General features: G+C 42.6%; 1 protein-coding gene across 2 annotated transcripts in view; it reads right to left on the bottom strand.

The window, feature by feature from the left end:
- Positions 1-20,431, bottom strand: part of LOC125880381 (PH and SEC7 domain-containing protein 1-like) — a 120,821-nt gene extending 100,390 nt beyond the window's left edge. The window contains exon 1 of one of the 2 annotated variants that reach the window (XM_049562773.1): positions 20,381-20,431. The gene's annotated coding sequence lies outside the window, so the exon portion shown is untranslated. Of the gene's footprint in view, positions 1-4,718; positions 4,846-20,380 lie in introns of those variants that run through there. The other variant, XM_049562774.1, reaches the window with a different exon arrangement.

Genomic DNA, 20,431 nt, shown 5'->3' with positions numbered 1-20,431 from the left:
TGTAAGTATCATAAACTTGTGTTAGCCACAGAGCTTATTTTCTGACATAATCCAAAACGCAATGCAAAAATCACATTCACTTTCTCTTCCGGGAACCAGCGCAATGCTAAACTTCCGGGTTTTGATGTCATAATGTGTGTTTTGAATCAACTATATAAATAAAGTTTGATGTGAGCTAAACTTTACAGCACTTAACACAGTCCTCCACCACTAGTGTTTTGGAGGTGTAACTGCAGAGTGACACAGACACACCACCACACAAGTAAAAGTAACGTGCAGATTTTTTTCCCCCACGACTAATCGATTAGTTGAAGGTTATGTGCGACTTTAGTCAACCAAGATTTTCTTTGGTTGACTACAGCCCTTTGTAAAAACCTCTTGAGGAATGAACACTGAAGGAATCCTGATCAGGAGTTCATGCTTGGCACACAGAAGCTTCAGATGGTTGCAAACTGCAGGCCTCAGGTACCACTGAATCCTGTGACTTCTACACATTGCTGCTCCTTTAAAAGGAAAAGTTCACATTTCTTAAGTCTGTCTCAAAACAATATTCACATCACTATATGTAAAACAAATCAGAGGCTACAGCCAGCAGCCTGTTAGCTTAGCTTAGCATTTACAACACAGAGCTAACATGTGAGATCTGTAACTGAAGGACAAGATGCACAATGTTGACAGGCTGCAGCAGCTCCACCTGACACACCTCCATAACCACAAAAAAAGAGCCACAGCTGCTTGATATTGATGACTCATCCTCTTGTTGTCCTCCTGGGTCACAATACCAACACAAGGACACACACACACACACACACACACACACACACACGCACTCACATGGACAAAGTCCATCGGGTCTGTGGTTGGGCTTTTACGAGTCAAATCACACAGGTAATTAAACCCCAGGCAGCATGTGCGGCTCTAATATTAGCTCCCTGGATACGCCGGGTGCAGGTGGTGCAGGTGGTGCTGGTGGTGCTGGTGGGGGCTCATGCTAATATTAGCTCTCAGCTTGCTTGTTGCTGGCACGGTGGTGCACCAGCAGCTATGACTTCAGCAACATGACAGGTTGTGCAGTTTTAGGTAGTAACACATTAAAGCCCGGGGGGTGGGGGGGGGGGGGACTCAGAGGGTTTGTATTAGGCTAATGGGTGCTGAGGGACGTCCACAAGGCAACATCAGACCCCTAATCATCCACTCACCACTACTGATTTCTCCACATATAAGGTTACATCATACTGTATTTGGCTCAGCTGCCTACACATGCGGATTCCCAAGAAATGGCAGAGGGTTCACTGTCACACCTAAAATACTCCATGAACTTCCACTGAATCATAATTAGCCGAGCAGGGACTGTACAGGACGAGCTGAAACTAAAGGGACGTATGTCGGAGCCGTTTGTGGAGAGATGACTTTGTTTGCGTTTGATGCGAGGCTCTCTCTCTCTCACCGGCTCTTTCTTTTTTGCTGCTGCTGCCTTCAAAGACACATTCAGACAAAAGAGACGGGTCCTCTGACTCATGCAGCGCCACAGAAAGTGTGTGAGAGGAGCGACGCAGAGAGGCTTATTGGTGGAGAGAAGAAGGGGAGAGACACCACATTGGCCATGACCTTGCTGCCTGTACAACTCCTCCGCTCACTAACCTGCAGGCCCGCCCGAACAGAGCTCGGATTTACAAGCACAAAGCTCACATGTCATGCAGCATCAGAACCAGCGTTAACTCTGCACAACGTGTCCAGATAACACACAGTATCACTCCAACTACTGAACAGTGTCACCCTTTTTCCATGGAGCCTATTTTTAGTTGGTTTTGGAATATCTGAAGTGAAAAAATATGCTGTTTATGTTATTAGACTTTCTCCGCTGGTGCTCATCTTGTTGCTGGTTGCGCTCGTCTCTACAGTAAGCTGTCATGTGCATGATTCAAAGAGGAGCTTAGAGATGAAACTTGAAAACACACCAGTGCTGCCGCCGCATGGCGTGTCATGTGACACGTGTCAAGTGCTACCCCAAGCACACACTGGACAAGTCGTGCTGCAGCTCGTCAACAGACGACCATGTAAAGTTTTTACTACTTTTACTGAAATCTCTGTAGGCTACTACTTCCACCTCTGCGTTAGCTTCAAATCATGTGCAGAGAGCTCCTGATTAAAGCTGATTTGTCACCAGAAAAGCCGATCCCCAGAGCTGTGACTCGCCAGCCATCTTTTTGGCCGTCACAGGAACTATGTCCATTATTTCTACAGTCTATAGTAGCTGCTAAGTCAGCAGCAGTTGCAGCATGGCTAAGTGTGTTAGCTTCACGCTCTGCACTTTCGCTGGTGGTTTCTGAGGTGGACAGTGTGTCCGAGTCTCTTGCTTGAAAAGTTGCAAAAAAATCCACAGTGTCTCACAGGAATGTTCGCACAGTTGAACTAATAAAACACAACATGTTTCAGTAGTACGTACCTGTTAGCTGACGAGTTCACCTCATCATTATGGATAAGTGCCGCACAGTGATTTAGCTTTAGCTAGCTCACAGGATTGCACAAGGATTCTTTGGTAACAGTTAGCTTATCATTAATGTCGTGCACTGTAAATCTAGTGGGGGTTTTTAATAAGAAAAGGCTGATTTATCGTTGGTAATGTTGGTTTTATGCAGCCCCCCCCTCAGGAAGTGAGCTGGGCTTAGAAACCAATTTTCATAGTGGCCAAACAGTGGTACTGCAATCTCTGGTGTCTGTTACATGACGCCATTGGGCCCAGAAAGACTTTTTTTTCATAGACTTTCATCGGGAAAGAGACAGCTATACTTTTTTTTCTTAGCTTCACACCCCCCCCGCAAGATGACTGGTTCCACTATAAGGATATAATCCATCCAGTCCAATAACCTTTTGAAAGTCTAAGGGGCCGTACACATGCCACGTCTTTAACCACCTGGAAAACGCTACTTTGTGCCCTTGTCTGTGCCAGCTTTCAAGAGCGCGGTGGTTTCAAGAGGTTGCTAAGTAACTTCAACAAGCACAGCACCATAGCCTGTTTACCTGAAATCCTGAGAGCAGAGCTGATCTTCTTCCAGGAGCTGTTTATAAGTGTGTAGGCCTATCGTCTGTGGGACAGATGTAAAGCTCTGGGTAGCCCTGCACTAACATGATCGACTTCTTCTCCATATTTACCACAGACTGATATTTATGGAAAAAGGGAAATATATCTGTCGGCTATGACTGGTTGACCTTGTCACATGACATGCAGTGCATGCTGCTGCGGTCCAAAAGTTGAACTCTGTTTATCTCAAAGCGCAGTCATCGTGCCCTGAAAAATGGGCGCTTGGGAATGCATGCGCACCACGAAGATGTCACTCTGGTGTTTGAGCGTGCCTGTCACACTTCGACATTGAAAACAACAAATCTGAAGGCGCAAAAAAACGCGGCATGTGTATGACCCCTAAAAGAGCCGCGCGATTGAATTATTTTATCCCTGCTGAATTTAGTGGAGTGCTAAACTGGAGGTCAGCCGCCTGGCCAGCAGAAGTTGGCTGCTCGTGCTTTGCTCTGGGCCAAATGATGCGGAGCGCTGATCATGGGGGGACTTCTTTGGCTTCATGTGCCACTGAGCTGCTTTCAAAGGAATGAATGGGGTCCTGCCTGCAGTGCTGTATCCAGGTCTCTTTATACATCCATGGCTTTATGTTGATGTGAATTTTGAGATATGTTTTTATTTCTGGGAAAAAAACAATACTTTAGCAGCCCCCCTGCAGTCACTCTGAGATACACATAGTGGTTGTGCACCCTCTGTTGCAGACCCAGGTTCTTGGCCTAATCATGTGTGTTGTTTGCCTACACCTAAGGAAGTTATTAAGACAATGCATGTAAGGAGTGTTCATTGACACACTGTCACTGAACATCCAAAACTGATGCTGGAGGGAACCCCAGCACATCATATTTTGATGTGTAGGGTCACTGACCAAGTGTCGCTATTCGACAAATTGGGAATGAGAATGTGTTGTTTAAATAATCAAATGTTTAGAATTCGAAGTCGATGATGTGAAAGAAGCTTCAAACTATTTTATATGTTCCTTAAAGTTTTGACGGAGACATGTCAACTGATTTCAGACTTTTCTACAAAACACAGAGGGTGCATTGACATCAGTTTATATTATACTGCAAATAAATGCAAAATCACATATGAAATCAAAGCAATAAATTGTGCTCCTCTGTCGTGCATTACAAACTTCTAAAATGTGCAAACAGAACCATTAATGACTTTAGTTCTGACAGTTTGGTTAGAGTTATTGGTTTGCAGCACAGATCAGATCATCCCTTTCTCTCTGCTCTGGGAGCGTACAGCTGCTCAGTGTTGGTATGAGTGACATTGTTGATCATAAGCATTGCATCTCAAACACTGGTGACATTACTGCATGTATTGACATGCTCACAGGCTCAGTTATACAAAAATATGCAGTCCCTCGTTTCACACATGTTCCCTCATTCATGCCTTCACACTCTCACCCACGCAAACACACAATACACTGCAGAGCCCCACTTTATATGCCATTAGTCATCAGGTCCATAAGACTCACAGCATGACATGCACATCTGTATCATGTGCACGGTGGTGCAAAGCTGTCGGCCACCTCACTGGTTGTTTATCCCGATCGACCCCGAGCTGGCGGCAGTAAACCAGAGACACTAACAGCTACATTTCTACTACAGACACACAATATCTTCAATCTCACACTCACCTCTCCTCCTCTCACTGCCGCTTCACCCTTTACAGGATTTACACCTCCCACATGGTTTGTCTTGTCTCATCCTCTCTGCTGTTCCTTCTTCCTTCCCTCCCATCTTCCCTCCTGCCTTCCTTCCTTCCTTCTCTCCAGCAGAGCAGTGCAGACCTGTCCGACCAGCACAGCCACCATCCCTCCCTCCCCGGCAGCGACGCTCACACTCAGCCAATTAGCAGGCTCACATCACCCGGCCCTGCCCCCTTCCCTTCCCCTCTGCCTCTCACATACGTGCTGAGTCAGTGTGGAGTAGTTAGTGTGGGCACGGGGAGGTGCAGCACTGAGGGGATGCACTGGATGTGAAGTGTTTAAAGGCACAAACTGGACCCCCCCCCCCCCCCTCCCCCATGTGGGATACAGCTCAAAATGAGAGAGGCAGATGTATGAAAACTGGACATGTGGTCTGATGATCTGCAGGGCGACAACGTCTCAAGCATGTGTGAACCCCTCCTCCCAAACACTTCAGTCAGAGAAGACAAGATAAAAATAAACACCCCCGACAAAACATTTGCACATAAACATCGTTAAAGGAATTTTTCATGCAATAGATTCACCTTTTTGAAACCAAATACATCGATATCAATACTGTGACAGTAATGTAGGGTTGACTAATGCTGCGTTCACAAAATATTTATCATTGATAAATAATGATCAGTAATGTGGATGTAGTGACTAAGTAGTTAAATGCAATAATAAACCAGCTGAAACAGTCTCGTATGTCCAGAATATTTCAACACTTTACTGTAACGCAACCTTTAAAACCAGGAAAAGACACTTACAATATAACAATGTCAAAAATTAAAGACGGTATCTAGTCTTATATCAATATATCTTCCTGCGACCCCGACTTTTGTTTGGTATACATTTTTAATTTCTCCAAACTATTTGGGATCAGTAGGACTCGATAAGTATAAAAAAATAAACATGTGAATGATAATTAGGTCCCAGTGTCCTCAAACGAGCACTTCCTCATTAGCAGCATCTCAGCTTGTGACTGTTGCTAAAACTGGTCACATGTGTGTCAAACTATAAAAAGTTTTAATCATGAATAAAAAAAGTTTCAATAATAAAACGTGATAATGTTTTGTCCACTTTTGTGTCGGAGTTGGCTGCAGACTGACTCGGCAGAGATGGCTGCCATCTTGTTTTTAACATGGATCAGTGTAGTGTGCTCCTACCACCACTAGATGGCACAAAAACGTGTCCACAAACCGTATAAAAGTATAAGGTCAAGTAAACCTAAAATGTGATGTCCATGTAATGTATTTTATCTAAATATATTTCACATACTCTTCACATTTGCTTTTTCTGTGTTGAAGAGAACAACAGAAAATATAGAGACTGAAAATCACAATTACATTTACAAAGATCACTAGAAAGGTTTAAGGTTAAAGGTTTTGCTTCAGCTTTGGGTGGCTCAAGTGTCTTGGAAATACAAAGGCAAGTCAATAGATAAAGCATGACATCTTTCTATTGGTCTTTTTAGATTTACATTTTAATTTTCTCGTTTGTCAAGCTTCTTGAGATTACGGATCATAATCAGTCGTACAAAATCTGGTTTTAGTTTCTTTATAACTGCCACATGGTAGAACTATCATTCTCTTTTTTCCTGTACATCTGTATCGATATATTTAAAACTCATTTTGTAAAACTCATTTTTCAGCCTTGGATGTTGCTTCTTGGTTGCAGTCCATTCTTATTCCCAGATTGTTGACACTTTGTCAGACCCTTCGCCGTCTGATGGCGATGCACACGGCACCCTTAAGTGTCTCTTTGTCACGTGATTAGGTTTAGGCAACAAAACCACAAAAAAATTATGTTTTGGTTTACAAAAAAAGTAACAATTCGTACATATGTCACGAGAGTAATGTCAATGAGTGCGTTTACATGGATAGTTTAATTCTCTTTTCATTCGTAATGAAAGTTCATTCCTATTAAAAGTGATCTTGTAAACACCTAATTCAGAATGAAAATGGCCAATGCTATTGAAAATTCAATCCGATGTAAGGGGCTGGAATATTCCGTTTCTAATTCCGAATGAAAGAATTTCTTGCACTTGTATACACTCATTCCTCTTTAAGTTCATTCCGGTCTTTCTGCACATGCTCGTTTCCTTGCCCTTCTGGCGCGATGACGTATATAGCGCGCATAGCAACGGGCTGAGATAGAGCAGTCGGACTTGTTGTACTCACCGGTTTCCATTCGCCACAGCACGGTCTTCTACCTCCCTTCTTCGACCTTCTACCTCCCTTCTCCCCCTCAACAGACGAAGCATTAGCAGAACAAGGTTGTTGTCGTACTGCTGCTTCAAGAATATCAGCAAAACAAGCCCGAAAAAGGCACTAAGAACGGCGTTGTCAAGCATCTTGTTATCCGGAGCGAGGACTACAGTGTTTTCTTCTGGTAAACGTAAACACGTAACATCCGCCCTGCCCCCTATCCAATCAGAAACCTTCCCTGCCCCAAACCTTGCGCAGACACGAATACAGGCGATTAAACTGATCTCCGTGTAAACCCTCATTCGGAATGAATATTTCTCATATTTCTCATTCATTCAGATTTATTTCATTCTGAATGAGAAGCCATCATGTAACCGCAGCCAGTGTGCGACAACTAAATTATGTAACGTTACACAATTACAAAAACATTACAAACAACAGTGATTGTTGGTTTCATGCAGGACATGAACAGTGGACTCCTGGATGAAAGTCCAGATTCGTTCAAGCTATTCATATTGTGCACTTTTTTTATTTTGTTGATTGATTGCATTAACATTAAAAATTATATAAACACGCCAAAGGCTGCCTTTGGCATTGATATTAGGGTTGTGGCGTTACACCGATATCAAGGTATACCGTGATATATAAGTTGACAGTTAACATACCATGTACATTTGCTTATATACAATACTGTATATATTTTTCAAGTTTTAATTATAGAAATAAAACGTTTGTTTGACCAACAATGACTCTTCTGTTTTCGTTCCTTCAGGGTCATTCTTACCGATGATAAGATAAATTCTTTAATACCGTGATACCATGATATTTTCTGAGATGATGATCATACTGTGAAAATCTCATACTGTTGCAACCCTAACTGTTATCACATGTCAGGGGCTGTGACAAAACATCAGTATTTGACGCCCTGCAGGTAGGTTGTTTGCAGATGACATGTTTCAGTGTCTTTCTTCATTAATTCTCTTGTGGTGCTTTGGCTGTACTGAAGCCAAAGACAATCGTGCATTATCTGGACATTGAAGTTGTCCAACAAATAAACTGTTTAATTAAAAACGGAACAACACAACTAAAGACTTCACCGTTTAAAACCAAATCTGAACTACACTATGTGGCCAAAAGTAAATGGACACTTACACTATTAGTAATTTGTGTACTTTTAGTCTGGGGCTGCTTTTTTTTTAATGGTTCGGCAACTGTCCACAAACTTTTGTCCATGTTCTGTAATGTCTATACTTAGCAGGCTACATACAGTTATGTCACTGTTTTTTTGCTTCATGATGTTTTGTGTCAGGTTTTAAATAATTCAATAGAACATATGGCGTAACATCAGAGTTCCTCCTAATGCTGCTGGACTAAATATATTTGATGATTATTCTATATGACAGATATTCAGTAAAAAGGTTTTTCTTTACGAGAGACAGAAAATAAAAAAGAGCTACATATGTGAGCTGTGATTTTATCAGAAACCTCTCAGAGTCTGAACACGTCAGAAAAAGGAGCAGCTTACTCTCACTCCACTGAAATATTAAAGAGAAGTATGGGAGGAAGAAAAAAGTTTTCCATTTCCTCTACATATGAACCGAGGCTGCGTTTGACCTCACATCCACACTCTATAAAACTTCCTCCAACCCCTGATTTACTGACGTGTTATACGCACAATGTTGTGTTTATGAGCAAATCCAAGCAGAAGTCATGGCGCTGGGTGAAGAAATACACCTCTACTATTGTCTTAACTTACTAAACACAGCTACAATAAAGACATTTTGAGCTCCACATCCCCTCTGAGATTCTGCAGACAGTAAAATGTAAAATGTTTCCCTGTTTACTGTGACGTGGCTGAAGGTCACAACCTCCACTATTAACAGGTACAAGGAAAGAACTATAAATATCTATCTGAGGAGACATCATGTTACACACTGTCATGTCCGACAAACTTTCAAGAATAAATCAGAATGTCTTTCTATTAGATCTTGTTTATTTTGGATGAAGGATCTATCGTATTGCCATAAAAGCTGTTCACATGGATTTTCTACAGTATGTTGCAGTTTATAAAAAGCCATTTTCAAATGTGTCCTTGATTTGAGACAGAATTAAACAAAAGGACAAATTATAAGTGTCACTGGCAGATTTTTCTAGCTGCAGCTAATGAGCTAATTAAGCTAATGTAAGCTAACGTTAGCTAATGTCAGGCTATTGCAAGCAAAATGAACCAAAACTAACATCCTTAATCAATAGATAGTCGGTCAGTGTGTTTACATACACACTTGAGTGTTTCTATAGACCCAGCTGGACGAGGACATCTAACTGGCCTACTGTCCTTGTCCCAGTATACAAGCACGGGAGGGGAATCCATTTATTGAGCCAAGTATGTGCGACTCCTCTACGATAGGTGGAGATATGCCCCCTTTCAGCTTGTTAGTATTGGACCTTTTTCCTGTTGACCTATTACGTCACAGACCAAACAATCAACCGTCGTCCAGCTGTTCTACCTTTTTTTTTTCAACAAGTCGCCATTTTGTGTTTTCTTCACGTCAATGTATTTTAAAATCTCCTTGCACGTCCAAAAAGTCACTGCTTTAGCTATAGATTCTTCATGTTGTGACCGGCTTCTTCTTCTGTTACGCATTTAATGCTATTCGACTTCTGGGTCGAAGCCCGGGGCGGAAACTGTGGAGCATGCTCAGAGCACCTCGGCCAGTTTGGGTCCGATTGACTGTAAACATGCAGGAGGAATTCAACTCCCAGTCACAGTAGACACTTTTACACTGCCAGATTTTCAGCGAATGTTGGGCCGTTTTGCCGGCAAGCTGCGAGCGTTTAGACACACAGAGCCGGATTGGCGAGTTGATCCGAGGTGCCCAATTTTCCGCCTCGTAGGGTAGACATATTGGTGGAACCATTTTAGTTTAAACAGACCGAGGCAGCCTTCTGCAACGGGAGGGGCTGTTGATGACTTGTGGGAGGAGCTGTTGAAGACTTGTGGGAGGAGCTGTTGATGACGCCGCATGTGCGAGCCACTGGTGGTGGATAAACAGGAAACAGCTGATAGCAGGAATTAGCGAGCAGCTAGTAGCAAGAGGGAAACACAAACCTGACAGACACTGTAAAGATGAGCAACTGGGGAGACAAGGAATTGCGCACCCTCCTTGTCCTCGCAAACGAAGAGGCCATTAACCGTCAGATGACGGGGACGGTGAAGGACGGGCCGACTTACGAGAGAATCACCGAAGGACTGACCAGCCGCGGCTTCCCTCCCACGTCACTGTTTACGTCACACGCTGAGCTACATGTTTTGTAGTCTCTATGTACAGACTCTACATTCAGTGAATGTAGAGTCCCCATGAACCCCAGAGATCTTGCCTCTGGAAGAAGAGCGGAAGAGCCCTTGTTTCCAGTTGTAAGCTGTTTGTAGTCTGCGTGATATTGACCAATCACGTTTGAGCTGGCTGCAGTTGTTGACAGGTTAAACAGTCCGTGCGATGAACTAACGAGGCGGAACATAATTGGTGTCACTGCAAACTCTGAATCCATGGCAATGGTTCAGCATATTTACTGATATATAAACGGAAGTCGGAAATGGAAATTCGCCTCCTCCGCCCAAATCGAACCGGAATGCCAAAAAGTCGGGGGACTGCCGATGGGTTCTGAGAATGCATGTTTTGTTACTTGCTCACGCCCCCCATTGCCCCGAAAAAGGCACATTCTGTATAAACAAAAGTAGGTAGGCGGCATTTTGCTGCACTCCCCGATTTTGTTTTTATACTGCCAATGCTGAAAAAAGACTGATTGGGCTGTCCTGCAAATTTGCACAACTCCTGTTTAAAAAAGGCTAATATCTGGGTGCCTTGGTCCGACTTTGTGAAATTCAATATCAATATCAATCAGTCCCTGTTTATCTGTGCATCTATCTCTGTGCTGTCTAACATCAGGGTGACTGACCATGAGATACCAGGTCCCCCTCAGATTTATACCCTGTGATAAACTGTGGACTTCACAACTATAACTGTCTCCTCCTCCTCTCATCCGAAACAGCCTTCAGAAACACAACAGACCCTCAAATCAAAGTTTCAGTGAGCTGAGAAGTTTTTAAATGGGCTCAGAGTCAGAAATTACATCAGCCAGTCAGGTCCTCTAAGAAGACAGAGAATGGATCAGGCAGGCTCACAGCTAAAGCAGCTTATGTTTACTTATATTAATACCTTGGAGGGTTTGGAGATGTCTGACAATGATGCACCTCTGACAGGGGATTCATCACTCACGGTCTGGCTCAACAAAGCACTAAAGTCAACAGTTTCCCTGTGTGTGTGTGTGTGTGTGTGTGTGTGTGTGTGAGTGTATGAGATGAAACAGGTGAAGATGACAGGCAGCGATCAGCACATCTCTGCAGTCTGCACCAAGCACCACCAAGCCAGCTTTTACCAAACAGCAGTGTCAGCAATCCCGAGGCAGATGAAAGTTTTTTTCAAAGCAGGGAGGCTTTCAGCAGCCGGCGTGAAACACAACAACATCCTGACCGCTGTTCTATTTCAGACAAATAACATTAAGGACAATCAAATTAAAAGATTATGTTGACTGCCTCCTCCGTCGGTCAGCGCCGACCTTTGTGGGTGAACTTGAGAGTCCTGCAGAGACAAACAATGGCACTCATTGATCGACGGGGTTTTAAAAATAAACTCCTCGGTGTGACAAGTGGAGGATGAAGATAGGATCTCCTCTTTCTCCCAGTCTGGCCTTCACTCACAACTGTCTGTCTCCACTTATGTCTGGTCAGAAATACACTGAAGCCATTTTGACTGGTGGTAAAATGATGAGGTGAAGCTACAGAGAGTCAGCCAATAACAATATTGATAACCAATCAGCTGTTTCAGTCATTAATGAAGAAACTGTTTCTGGTTTTAGCTTCTCAAATTCCTGTTTGAGACTATTCAAAGTTCAGTGTCTTTGGGTTTTAGACTGTTGGTTGCACAAAACATTTGAGAGCCTTACAGGTTTTGGGAATGATAGGCACTTTCTGACGTTTATATAGAATAAATGAACGTCAGAAGGTGCCTATCTGACGTTCATATAGAATAAATGATTACTGGTTGAACCACTAATTTACAATTTTAATTTAATTTAAATTCAATCTGATGGATGCCTTTATTTAAAGCTGACTTGACGACTGTAACGGACTTTTTACTGAGAGACTTCAGCTTGTTCAAAACTCTGAAGCTCGGCTATGAACCAGAACCAAGACGAGAGAGCACGTCAGGCCAGTCTGAGCTGCTCTGCACTGACTTCCTGTTACATTTAGAATTAAGCTCCTCCTCCTTGTATACAAAGCCCTACATGGGTTTGAACCGAGCTACATCACTAACTCCCTTGTTAACTATTTCCCTCCAAGAACACTGCAATCATCTGCTGCTGGTTAACTGAAGAAGATCAGGGATGCAGTGTTTGTCAGTGACGCCTCAAAGCTGTGGAACACACGACCTGTAGATATCAGAGAAGCTGCTCGCTAAATATTTTTAAAAGAAAGCTAAAATCGTATCTGTTCACTTCAGCCTATAACAAGCTCTGGCTTTCCTCATTTTAAAAGTCCATTCTCACTGAGGGCGAATATTGACGCGGATTATTCTTGCGGAAAAAATATAAAAGCTGATTTCATGGGTTGTTATGGAAGTTTGCACACCGCGACGGAACTTTCATGCGGTGAAAAAAGTTTCTGCCCAGATTTGACCCCTGCGGAATTTGCTGGCATCGCACAGACCCGGGAGAGTCCGAAATCCAGCCAGGCAGGACAGTATGAGAGAAAGACTGATAACAGCACCCCGTCCTTTTTGATAAAAGATGGGATGATTTTATGAACAATGAATTACAGGACAACTTCTGGCAGTCCATTGTCCAGCTTGGTGGCTGCGGTGAGTGTGCTAAGTGCTAAAGAGAGTTGAATGCTTGTTAAACGTTAGCTTGCTAGCTCGCTGCTGCTGCTACTCTCATCCACGTTCACCCACACCTGTTCACACTGCGCGGAATTGGAACACAACAACACGAAATTCCACACTGCGTCCGTAGCACGCCTGTGTGTATGGTTTAAACACGGAAAAGCGCTGCGCGAATATTCCGCAAATCCGTCCCGCATTTCCGCATCGCGGCAGTGAGAATGAATGAACACTTCACGCTGCTGCAACTCTTATTAACATCTTACTTGATTTTATGATTTAAAGATTTACAATTCTATGATGTCACGATTTTATGAGTCCATGATTTATTTCATCTTAGGATTTTTTTATTTGGCTAACCACGCTAACTGCATTCAAGTTTGTTTTTTTTTACCTGTGAGGTTGTGGATCGCTGTCTGTTCAACCTAACAACATTGCTACGGTGGGTCCTGCGTTTCAACTTTCCAAACTCTACCAGGCTGGTCTCATTCTCAGGGCATCAAATACAGCTGCATGTCACGCACCCTTGGTGTGTTGTATCGACGACAGAGGCACCCTTCAACTCCTTTATTAAACACACCAGACTTTCAGCTAACGCTAACGTAAACCTGCACGCTGCAGTACTTAACGCTGAGAACAACTGACATGGTATAAAGAGCGAGAAAGTCTGCGCACGGTGGAAGAGAGGAGAAATGGATGAGTCAAACAAAACATGACTTTGACCGAAGTGGCCGCAGTCCGTGTACTGTTTGAAACCAAAGGCGATGTTATTCTAACGCAACTGTAAGGTTTACAAGTTAAGTTAAATATGAGTTTTAGTTATTTACTAAAAATGCATTTCCAGTGTGTGTACAGTGAAGTATTTAAATATTTATGTTCACAATTAGTATTTACAGTATTCCCAGCAGCATTATCGAGAACAGTTAAATAATTTGTTGGATCTGCCTCAGTGATTCTCACACACATTGACCTCAGTCTAACTCCTTCTCTCATTGGTTATTTAAGAGACATGTGACCCATAACGAGGAAGTGTAACCTGGAAATGCGGCTGTTGTGCAGCTGCCTAAGACAGTATCCATCTCCATCCTGCTGTGTACTCTCAATAAGAGTGACCCAACCACCACACATCCAGCCCTCACGTTACACAACGTTAGGCACTTTATATGTTTTTGCACACTGATGTCATACGTGAGAAATTTACTGATTTTAAACCAAGCCATTTCTTTTCTGTAACCCTAACCAAGTAGTGTTGTTGCTTAAACATTAACCACATGTTGCATTGTCTTTCAGCTGTGTTTCACGCATCCAGGATTTTGTTGTGCACACCTGTGTGTGTTTACTTATTGGCAGGTCATCACTTCCAAGCACGAGTAGTGTTTCCATGAGCCCACAAACGGATATACGACACAGAGGGTTTTTCAGGTGTTTTTGCTGTCTCTCATCTGGCGTTTGTCAAAGTATTTTTGGCAGCTTCTCTCTCCTTACTGCCTAACTTTATCAAGGACCATGTAGAGCTTCAGGAGGTGAGTACTGTGTCCAGCTCATACTGTTTAAAGGTGAACTATTCCTTTAAGACTTTTACTTCAAAGCAACAGATTTCTACCCAAATCAAAAATATTAAAAGGTGCATTACAGAGCTGGTGATTTATGTAACTCTACTCCTCCATTAAACTCCTTGGAACCAGATAAGCTGTGATATCACTTGCTGCTGGACACTAAGCGGGGCACTGTGGGCTATCAAGCGTCGGGAAAATCAATTACTGGCATCAAAATGTTACCAAACAGCCAAGACTGAAGCCTGTATATCCCCGTACTCATGCTGCAACATTTCTGAGTGACCGGCATGACAAAACGAGAAGGCGTTTCAGCATGTAACGAGGAGAAAGCGCCTCTACAACAGATTTGCGTTTCATTAATCACACAGGATCCAGGCCACTGCAAAGCGCTCCATCTGCACCGCAGCCAACATACAGAAAAAGCCTCACAGATTGGAGCATCTAGCAGCAGACGACCGCTCATTATACCAACACACAGCAGGATTGTAAAATGCTAATGCTCGCCATCATCACACAAGCTCACTCCTATCCAAATGCTAAAAGGCCTTTTTCATTGCCAGCACTCTCACCTCCTAAATACTCCCACTACCACACCTCCGAAACGTATTCTTGGCCTTCAGCCCTGGATATTATTATGAGCAGAAAATCCAGCTTATTGCAGCCACACTGACTTTACAGTTGTATCTGCCGGTTCTTTTACACCAAAGGCAACAGAAACCAGAGGCAGCGAGCACAGGCTATAGTGAGAGGGAGCAAAGAGTGAGAGAGTGTAGGAAGAAATAAAAACAGACGTGGGAAGGAGACAAAAACAGTAATTCAAGACCGCTCTGGTCACTAATGCTGTTTTCTCAGCACCACTAAAAACACAGGAGCAGAACAAGGCCTGACCATCTCAATCTTCCAGTAAGAACTGATGGGAACCAAAACATTGTTAGTGCTAACCACTTTGTTATCACAGCTCTCACACACCGGCCATCAAGGCATCTGTGTGTGTCCTGCTGCCTACAACACAACCTTTTATCCTCCACCTAAAGGAGAGGCCTGCTGACTCACTCTTTCTTTATCATTGTCCATAAATTTCATGTGAAAAACAACCAACAATGACGCTGATATCTCCTCTTCCTCTGAGCCACACAGCTCCACCGTCCATCAAAACACTATTAAAAACACATCAATGAGCCACACTGTTGAACTGGGTGACATTTTCCTTTATTACCATGAACACACACACTGTGATTTATTTAAGCCACAGCTCACAACAGACTGTGGTGTTCTGTGAATATACCTCAGCTAAGAGGCCGTGATCACAGACGGCCGTTATAGATACATTCAACCTGAAACTGGTTTTATTGGCATGCTCATAAAGCACTGTTCTTAGAAGGAAATAGGTGGTTGCTATGCAACAAAACGTCATTAGCTTACGCATCTCTGCATGTTGTCTTTTGGGTCCAAATGATTTCCCCTGTAGATGTATAAACAGAACGGGATAAAGTGTTAAAGGCAGCGCCAGATTTATTCCAATGAGAGTTGCTCAGTGGCACATGAAGCTGGGGATAAAATGAATTAATCTTATGGCTGTTCTGGTCCCTTTAAATGTTTTCGTACCAAACAGATCAAATCCCGATCCTGAGAGTTGTGACTTTTTCCCGATACAGGCGGGAATGGCCTTAACCAGGATTTATACTTCTGTGTTGAATTGACGCTGTATGCCATACCCTACACTGTAGCGTGATGTGCACCTCCACAGAAATGTAACTACACGTCACAGCGACGCAGACCTCCTGTCTCTGTAAACCTGGCTAGGCTAATTTATACAATGTAAAATGCCATAGGCTTGTGCTAATAACGTTAGCGTGTTGTATTTGTTTGGAAAACGTTTTTAGTATCAGACAGTTGTTTTGTCAGTGAACCTTGTGAGTTGTAATGGAGCTGAATTATGTAACGTTACCTTTGTTACATGTTGCTGTTGTCCCTGGTTTTATATGAGCAGAGGAAATCTCTGCTAGCTGCTATGCTAATTTATACAATGTAAAATGCCATAGGCTTGTGCTAATAACGTTAGCATGTTGTATTTGTGGGGAAAATGTGTCCAGATAAAGACAAGTGTTTGTCTGTGAATGCTGCGAGTTATAGTGAAGCTGATTTGTGTACTTGTGTTTGATACTGTCTCTATTAAGCCATGTTTAATGTGTGTTTACTGTGTGTTTAATGTGTGTTTTGAATCAACTAAACTTTACAGCACTTCACAGAAACCCCACCGCCAACTAGTGTTTTGGAGGTGTAACTGCAGAGTGACACAGACACACCACAGCTCAAGTAAAAATGCTCACAAGGGTGTAGTTCATGTGCTTAGGCCATGGCGTTGACTCTGCGTAGAGCTGACGCACATGTATAAATCTGCCTTTAAATATAACGTGCTGCAGTTGTTACATGCAAGTTTTCTTTTGCTACAGAAATGTCATCATAATGTCATCATGATGTCATCACAATGTCATCATGATGTCATCATAATGTCATCATGATGTCATCATAATGTCATCATGATGTCATCATGTTAGCATGGGGCCAGAACAGTAGTGAACATATCTGAGAAACATCAACAGGATTCGTCCACTCTGCAGGAAACTGGAAAACCAGTTTAGCACAAAATCAAAATTAAGTCTGAGGGATATTTTTCAGTATGAAGTTGTATTTGTATGATGTGGAACTAAAATCCACACGGCTGTCTGCGTGTGACTGTTCTCCAACAGTGGGCATAGTTTTCACATGTCCTGCATGCATATTATGGTCTGTAAGAGACGCCAAAGAATGGACAGGACCAGCGGCTTAACTGTAACACGTGTTACGTTTTTAACTGCCTAGGTTTGCGAACACAGCTCAATAACTTGACTTGTATTTATATATATGATATATGTATAACTTGTATGTGTGTTTGTATTGTGTTTGCTAGCTAACTAGCTTGTGGGGCTAACTTTTTTTGCTGTTACGCTCAGTCAGGTACAAAACTCCATAAACAAGCTCTGTTTATGGAGTTAATAAAGTGTCAGAAGATGTGTCATATTGTTCAACAACTGCATGAAAACTGAGAGCAATGAGCCCTGAAAACTGAACCACCAGATAGAGCGACACAAACATTAGAAACATTAATGTTAAAGATCTGTTTACACGTACTGAGCTCCTCTAGATTATATCATTGCTACTGATTTTTAGAAGAATCTTAAGAAAATGGTGCAACAAAAAGGCAGTACACACCCTGCTGCTGTTAATACTTACTGGATCAACAAATGTGTGTTCATCCACAGCTGAAAATAGTCCCCAATAAATACACTGTTTCCTCCTGTTTGAGTAATGTTTGCTACAATCCACAGTGACCAGGTGTCTCAGGAGTTACTGAGCCTTCTTTAAAGATATAAATCAATATTTGTGACCTGTTTTAAAGATTTACGTCTTCAGCAGGAGCCAGACGGGGCAGGAAAGTCAGAGAGTATCGAGGGACTGACAAACACGTTGTTGGTTTGTCTTTGACCTTCAACTTTTTCACTCTCGTCTCACTCTGAACACATTTAACGATTTGTGATCAACCAGCCAGTGAAGTGAAACAATACCTGATCGTCTCAGCATCACAGAGTTAAAGCAACATCAAGTTTTCCATCTGCAGTGTAACAAACACAAACAGTGTGAGTGCAGCTGACTCCACAGAGACACTCAGACAAACAGCCCTGCAAACGTGATGGAGTAGATGTGTGTTTCTGTGTGTGTTTTACTTCTCTCCAGGAAAGGTGAGAAGAATGGAGTCTTTTTTCTACCCCCACCGTCCGGTCAGCCTGAGTCTAGACTGAGCCCCAGATGGGGGATTCATAAACTGCAACAAATGAAGACAAAATGCTTCCAGCTGCCCTCGGCGGCCGGCTGGGAATGGGCTCATATATGTGTGTGGGGGGGACATTTGACAGGGTCTGCTCTGGTGTCCTGCAGCTCTGTCCTCTCTGAGCTGCAGAGAAGACACTTTGCCTGCAGTGTCATTTATCATCAGGAGCATGTATTAGCACACAGCCAGATCTGATCCTGTCAAATATGCAACTGTATCTCAGGAGCAAACAACGCTGCTGCAACAATCGATTACAAGAATCATTGATTAATCTACTGATTGTTTTCTCATTCGATTGTTTGGTCTGTAAAATGTCAGCAAACGGTGAAAATGCAGATTGCATTTGACCGATGTTATAATCATAGAAGAGAAGAATAACCAGAATATATCAGCATCTGTGACGCTGGAACCAGCTGATCAATGAATAGTTGATTACTAGAATTGTTCCTTTTCTATCGATTGACAAATCTATTTCTCGACTACTCTAGATTTACTCTACTGTGAACTTTTGCACATCCTGCACAAAACTGTAGAGCTTTATTCTGAAACAGTTTTAGTTTACAGTTTTATATCTTTGTCATAATTTTGTAACTTTTCTGTTCTATATTTATGTTCTCGAGTGTTGCAGTGCTTTACCTTGTTTTTATTTCCTCTTAAAATGTTTAATCCATGTTTAATGTATTGATTCTGATTATTTCATTTTAAGATTTAAATTATGTAAAATCTGTGAATCAGATTAATTTCTGTTGATCCACAAATCAATTAATCGACCAATAGTTTCATCTTTAGATCTAATTTATGTAAAAAGTCTATTTATAGATGGAAAGGGTAAGGTAAGGTAAGGTAAGGTAAGGTAAGGTAAGGGAAAACTTTAATGTTCCTGAGGGCAGTTGGCGATAGTCGGCATGAGTGCAACAAAAGAGACACGACAATAAACACACTCAGGTATCACACAGTCAGTGGTGACCAGAAGATTCTGTCTGAAGCTGCTCAAATCAAAAATCAAATATCCAAATGACTGCAGATCAATGTTCTGTAATCCACAAATCAATCAATCAAATAAAAGTTTCAGCTTCAGATTTTATTCATGAAAAATCTAGAAAATTTTAATATTAAATGGAAGATTTTGCAACGTTTGGCTTAAAGTTGCCCAAAAATAATTAGGCCAAATTCAATATCAAAATGACTGCAGATTAATTTTCTGTTGATCCACAAATGAATTAATCCACTAACAGTTTCAGCTTGAGATTTGATTTTTGTAAAAAGGGATGAAAAGTGTGTGTTTGTGCTGTCCCGTTAATGTGGGCTTCAAAACTGCTTGTAATAATTAATGGAATATCAAAATGACTGCAGATTAATTTTCTGCTGATCCACAAATGAATTAATCCACTAACAGTTTCAGCTTCAGATCTTATTTGTCTATAATATAATAAGTCTATGAAGGGATGTGAAAGTTTGTGCTGACAGCTTTAGCCTGGCTGAATGAAACCTCTGCAGTGACATGTATGTTCTGCTGTCAGCCAACATGAGATGTCACATTTCAGCCTATAAGGTCAAATGGATCCTCAACATCACCTCCGTCAGGCCTCGAGGAGCAGCTCTGCATTCACCTGTGTGTCTCCGGTGCTCAGGTGCAGACTAACTTATCTACAGTCCTGTCACGTACACACTCACCTTACAGATAAAACACTCCGGAGCCAACTTTTCCTGCCAAGGGCGAAAGTTAGCGAGGCTCTGCGGGCTGAGTGTGAGCGGCACGCACAGATGCGTCACTGACAGCGGTGTGTCGGGAGGTGTATGACCTTTCTCTCCGGCGGCTCTGCGTCCTACAGGTCCGGCTGCCTGTGTCACTGATGCAGTGCACTCGCTCCAACAGTACGTGGCTCAACTTATGCACTTATACTGCGTGCATCCGAGGCAGCGGCAGAAACGCATCGAGCTGAAAACACGCCAGTCATTCCTTCAGTAGGACGAAGGAAGGAAGAATGGATGGATGGATGGATGGATGGAGGGATGATGCAGAGAGGTGTCTACTCACCAGATACTGTGATGTTATCTCTGGAGCAGCAGCAGCAGCAGCAGCAGCAGC

Source organism: Epinephelus fuscoguttatus, linkage group LG20, assembly GCF_011397635.1.
Source record: "Epinephelus fuscoguttatus linkage group LG20, E.fuscoguttatus.final_Chr_v1".
NCBI lineage: Eukaryota > Metazoa > Chordata > Actinopteri > Perciformes > Serranidae > Epinephelus > Epinephelus fuscoguttatus.
Note: the sequence above shows the minus strand (reverse complement) of the source record. Positions and strands in the feature narration are given on the sequence as shown.